Here is a 6,000-nt window from a genome sequence, read left to right as displayed (position 1 = left end):
TACGTTTAAAGGCCGCTAGGGCTTCGGCATCCGGACAGTCGACAATTTGGTTCTTTTTGGTTAGGAACCGAGTCCAGAATTTCCTAGCTGGCTCTCCGGGCTGTTGTGTTATGTGACTTAAATCGTCAGCATCCGTTGGCCGCACATAAGTGCCCTAGAAGTTGTCCAGGAATGCCTCTGCCAGGTTCTCCCAACTTCCAATGGAGTTTGCCGGCAAGCTATTCAGCCAATGCCGAGCTGGCCCTTTGAGTTTTAGCGGGAGGTACTTGATGGCGTGTAAGTCATCTCCGCGGGCCATGTGAATGTGGAGGAAGAAGTCTTCTATCCATACCGCGGGGTACGTAGTGCCATCATATGATTCGATGTTCACGGGTTTAAAACCCTCTGGGAATTCGTGATCCATTACTTCATCAGTGAAGCATAGGGGGTGTGCGGCGCCTCTTGTCTGCTGTATTCAGCCCAGACGGATTTTCTTTTAGTATATCCGGCGTGACGGTCATCGTCATGCGTTGGGGCGCGCCCCCATGATCCGTAGATCGATCTTGCATGTCCTGCTTTGTTTTCCAATACGTCTCGCAGGTCCTGCGTGTTGCCCCGGGCCTTGGTATTTTTATTTGACTGGCGGCGGGGTGCGGGCTGGACTTCGGCCTGATATGCCGCTTTGTCTCGGCCACGAGGTGGCCGGTCAGCCGCATCATACGCTGGGAGCGTAGGTTTTAATGCTTCCTCCTCGAGTTGGGGTAGCAACCTGCGCTTTGGATAACTTTTGGTTGGGCGTTTGAGTTCGTATTCCTCGGCCGCTAGGACCTCAGTCCACTTATCCGCAAGCAGATCTTCGTCATCTTGAAGCTGTTGTTGCTTTTTCTTCAGGCTTTTTGCTGTGGCTATGAGCCTGCGCTTGAAGCGCTCCTGTTCGACGGGATCCTCAGGCATGATAAATTCTTTGTCGCCGAGGCTCACCTCGTCTTCGGAGAGAGGCATGTAATTGTCATCCTCTAGTTCTCCGTCTGTTGCCTGTTCCTTAGGGCTAGCTTGCCCATCCTTCGGCTTGAGATCTGGCTGGAGGGGATTGTCGTTGTCTTCGGCACTATCTGGAGCATTATTGTCTCTTGTGCCGCTATCGCTACTTTTGCTATGGCGGGACCTAGAGCGGTGCCGCTGACGTCGGTGCTCGGATTGCTTCTTGGAGGGATTATCCTCCGATGTCTTATCGCCATCGCGTTCTTTGGGGGTGTCCACCATGTATATATCATATGATGAGGTGGCAGTCCAGCGCCATGTGGGCGGTGGTTCCTGTTCGTCTTCTGCATCGTCGTCCATACCGTCGATGTCTTCGAAGCCGAAATCGAGCATGTCGGTTAAATCGTCGACAGTGGCTACTAAGTGGATGGTGGGTGGGGAGCGAATTTCTTTGTCGTCTGCATCCCATTCTAGCCGGACACAGTTCGGCCAAGGGTCTCCTGACAAGGAGAGAGACCTCAATGAGTTTAACACGTCGCCCAGTGGTGAGTGCTGAAAGATATCCGCGGAGGAAAACTCCATAATCGGTGCCCGATCGGATTCGATAGGCACGAACGCAGGCGGCTCGGAGCCCGTGGCCGGGGACGAATCCAAGTGTCCGGCAATACAGGTCTCATAGGAAGCGAAGTCAGCATTCGGCTCTATCGTCGCTGAGTGCGCGGCCTTCATGGCGGGGTCTATCCACCCGTCCTCAGACGGCGCAATCTGTTCCGGATTGAGGGCCGAAGCAGTTGCAGGTGTGGTCTCCCGAACACTGCCCAATGGTAGAGCTAAGTCATGCTCGTCGTGACTGTGCGGCGCACCTGACATGGGCTCGAATCCATCGAAGATCAAGTCTCCGCGGATGTCGGTAGTATAGTTCAAGTTTCCAAACCTGACCTGACGGCCAGGGGCGTAGCTCTCGATCTGCTCCAGATGGCCAAGCGAGTTGCCCCGCAGTACGAAGCCGCCGAATACAAAGATCTATCCAGGGAGGAAAACCTCACCCTGGATCGCATCGTTGTCGATGATCGACGGAGCCATCAAGCCTTTATCGCGATGACACAGTGGAACTCTCAATGAAAGCACCAATGTCGGTGTCAAAACCGGTGGATCTCGGGTAGGGGGTCCCGGACTGTGCGTCTAAGGCGGATGGTAACAGGAGGCGGGGGACACGATGTTTACCCAGGTTCGGGCCCTCTCGATGGATGTAATACCCTACTTCCTGCTTGATTGATCTTGATGATATGAGTATTACAAGAGTTGATCTACCACGAGATCGTAGAGGCTAAACCCTAGAAGCTAGCCTATGGTATGATTGTTGTTGTCCTACGGACTAAACCCTCCGGCTTATATAAACACCAGAGGGGGCAAGGGTTACACAGAGTCGGTTACAAGGGAGGAGATCTACATATCTGTATCGCCAAGCTTGCCTTCCACGCCAAGGAGAGTCGCATCCGGACACGGGACGAAGTCTTCAATCTTGTATCTTCATAGTCCAACAGTCCGGCCAAAGTATATAGTCCGGCTGTCCGAGGACCCCCTAATCCAGGACTCCCTCACCGCCCTTCCAATCTCGAGCTCCAGCACCCAAGTTCTCATCTCCTTTCCACTCAAGCTAGTACCCAACCATGTCCGGATCCGGAGGTCGGGGCAAGTGGATGGTCTCCTCCGTCAAGGAGGAGGACATTACTGAGCTTCGGGCGGCCGGATACTTGGCGAAGGAAATCGCCCACTGTCTGCCGGCCGAAGGACAAGTCGTCCCCACGCCGAAGCTCAACGAGAGGGTGGTATTCATCCCTCATTTCTTCCGTGGACTAGGGTTCCCACTCCACCCTTTCGTCCGCGGGCTGATGTATTATTATGGGATAGATTTCCACGATCTGTCCCCGAACCCTTTCCTCAACATCTCGGCATTTATCGTCGTGTGTGAGGCCTTCCTCCACATCCAACCCCACTTCGGGCCATGGCTCAAAGTCTTCAACGTGAAGCCGAAGGTGGTGGACGGCCAACACGCGGAGTGCAGAGGAGCCATGGTGAGTAAGCTGTCCAACGTATCCTGGCCGAAAGGTACTTTTGTGGAGACAGTAAAGGAGTGGCAGAAACAATGGTTCTACATCACAGAACCCCGCGGCACCACCTGGGCCGCAGCTGCCGAATTCCGCTCCGGTGCTCCCATGCGACTCACCTCCTGGGTCGAGAAGAGTCCGGACTGGTGTTCGCCCGATGAGCTAATAGCGCTGCAAACGCGCGTTCAAAGTATGATAGCCAAGAATGTCAAGCTTGTCGATGTAATCCAGGTGATGCTAGTTCGTCGGATCCTTCCGTGCCAGCGCAGAAGTCGCCCTCTGTGGGAGTTTAATCCGAAGAAGCACCAAACCCTGGTGAGGCTCTTCCAAACCACTCACGAAGGTGCCTGGAAGTTGCTCTTTAAGGGCAACAAGAAACCGCCGGCCGCAGATTCAGACCGTGGGCACGACATTAAACACCTCGCCAGCGAGGTATGTTATTTTTAACCTATCCCCTACTTGTTTGTTTCGAGGATGATGTATGTGCTTTTATCATTGCTTTTTCAGGACTGGATGGAGAGGGCGAAGCGGATCCAGTGTCCCGCTCCGCTGCCTGAAGAACCGGTCATCCTGCGTCTAGTGAAGATGTTGGTCCCGTTACTGTACAAGGCGCCGGACAAGAAGGACAAAAAGAAGGCCAAGGGGGCCAAAAGTGGCCCCCGTCACAAGGGCGCTTCGGACGTGACATCCGAACACGAAGAAGCCCATTCCTTCGTCCTTGAGGACGACGACGAGGAAGAGGAGGAGGAGGAGGGGAAGAAGAAAAGGGGGGCTTCCACGAATCTGGAGGCGGGAACGCCCAAGATGGGGAAGGTCTCCCTTGCGGTCAACACCACGTGGGACGTTGATAGCAGTCCGGAGCGACGCCCCCGCACTAAACCTCTGGACGCATCATAAGTACTATGACTCACGTATACCCGTGTACCCGACCTCTCCTTTTTATGGTTTTGACGTGGTTAATTGTGCTATTGCAGTCCGGCCCGCGACAACATCCAGTGATCCTCATCTGGGCGTTCGTTGGATCCGGCAGAAATGGCAAGCATGTCACCGCCGACCGCTTATTCCCCCGAGGCCAAGGACGACACCGAAGTGTTGTCCTGGAGGACCGCTCCGAGCCGGGGAGGGGCCCACGACGCTGTCCGGGAGGCGCCGCAAGGCGGGACCGCCGCTGCCGGACACATGGGGGAGCAGATCCCCATGGAGACTGGCAAGGAGGGACGTATTCAGTTTGGCCCTCAGCCGAATGCGATTCCGGGGACCGATAAGGCCCCAGAATCCGGCATGCCCCTTCCTTCGAAGGAGGGGGGTGCGCCAATTCCACCGATGGCCCCTGTCCAACCAGGGGCACCGGATAATCTGATGGAGGCGCTACGAGGTGCCTCCATTGTGGACGAGCACCGTATCCTTATGGGTACGGTGATCGAGAAGGTTCAGTCTGTCAAGAGTGGACTAAACGAGGCCTGCAGCAATCAGTTGACAGGTTTTGATGTAAGTCACGTAAAAAGAGAACACCCCGTGTTGACAGTAGCCCCTGAGACACTGTCCGGTGTTCAGAAAGAAAGGCCGGACAGAGGATCAATCTTTTGTAGGAGACTAATTTGATATGTATGAATAAGCAGGCGTCGCTGTTGGCCGCAACCTCGCATGCTGCCGAAGTCTCTGAACTGAAGCAAAGGTTGGAGCGGACCGAGAACAAGCTCGGCGAGGTGAAGATTCAGCTCCGCGAGAAGCAAGGTGAGTAACGACTTGCTGTGTATTCGGAAAGAGTAGGCGGTGAGTATTGACCGGAGTGTCATAATATGTGTAGGGGCAGCGACCGAGGTCGAGGCCTTGAAAAATGCCATGACCGAAGCTGAGGGGAAGGCTGTCCAGCAGCAAGCCGCTCGTAAGAAGCTCAATGCCCGGGTCGACGAGGTCCAGCAGGAGCTCCAGGACGCGGTGAAGAAGTGTGAGGCCTTGGAGCGCGAGGCGTCGGTTCAAGAGACCGAACTAACCAAGGCTCGCCAGAACGCAGAGGCCTCACGGAATGAGGCCCGGGACGCTCTCCAGGAGATCCATGAGGCCAAGAAGATTGCAGCGGGTAAGGATTTTAACATGCAAAGCAAGATGCGGAGAAGAAGTACCTTTTACTAACCCGGATTCGGAGTTGCCCAGGGGCTTTTGTGGATCTGCCACGCAGCGTGTCCGATGCTGCGGAGTTCTTCCGAGCCAGGGAAGGGAATTCCACGGAGAAGCTGTTCTGGTCTCAGTATGCTGTGCCAGAACATCCGGTGCCCTTTGCCGATCAACTGAAACAGTTGGTCGAGCTGCACAGGGTGGCCGAACTGGCCATGAAGGATTTAATAATCCGACTGTGGCCAGCCGAAGCTATACCTAGCAGTTATTTTGGCCTCGTGAAGTGGGTGGTGGAGGCTTGTCCGCGGCTAGACATCGTCAAGCGATCAGTCTGCATCGAAGGTGCCCGCATGGCCTTCGCTCCTTGAAAGATGTGGTGGGCGAAGATGGACGCCGTCGAGGTGGCCAGGGGGCCGCCAGAGGGCAAGGAGCACCGCACACCCGAGCAATATTTTGCGGATGCCCTGGAGGGATCTCGACTTGCAGCAGCGCGGTGCGGGCAGGACATTATTTTCGAATGAATACATTCGTATTTTGTCTTTGCCTTGTATGATGAAAACAAATCCGCTTTGTAATATAATGTTTGTTATGTTTTGATTGTTTCCTCCTGTGCGGCCGTGTTGTATGGAATCTGAGGGTTGGCCAGTCGTCGGCTTCTGCCCTCACGTAGGTAGTACGGAGGTGTTCGGGATGGAATCTAAACAATATATATGGTCCTTGAAGGAGTTGTTTAGCGCAACGAACTAGGCAATCAGACTATACGGCTTAAACGCCCTCACTTAGCCATAGGAGTTTTATAATAAAACATGGGCGCAGC

Source organism: Aegilops tauschii, chromosome 3 (assembly GCF_002575655.3).
Source record: "Aegilops tauschii subsp. strangulata cultivar AL8/78 chromosome 3, Aet v6.0, whole genome shotgun sequence".
NCBI lineage: Eukaryota > Viridiplantae > Streptophyta > Magnoliopsida > Poales > Poaceae > Aegilops > Aegilops tauschii.
This window is presented reverse-complemented; position numbering follows the sequence as displayed.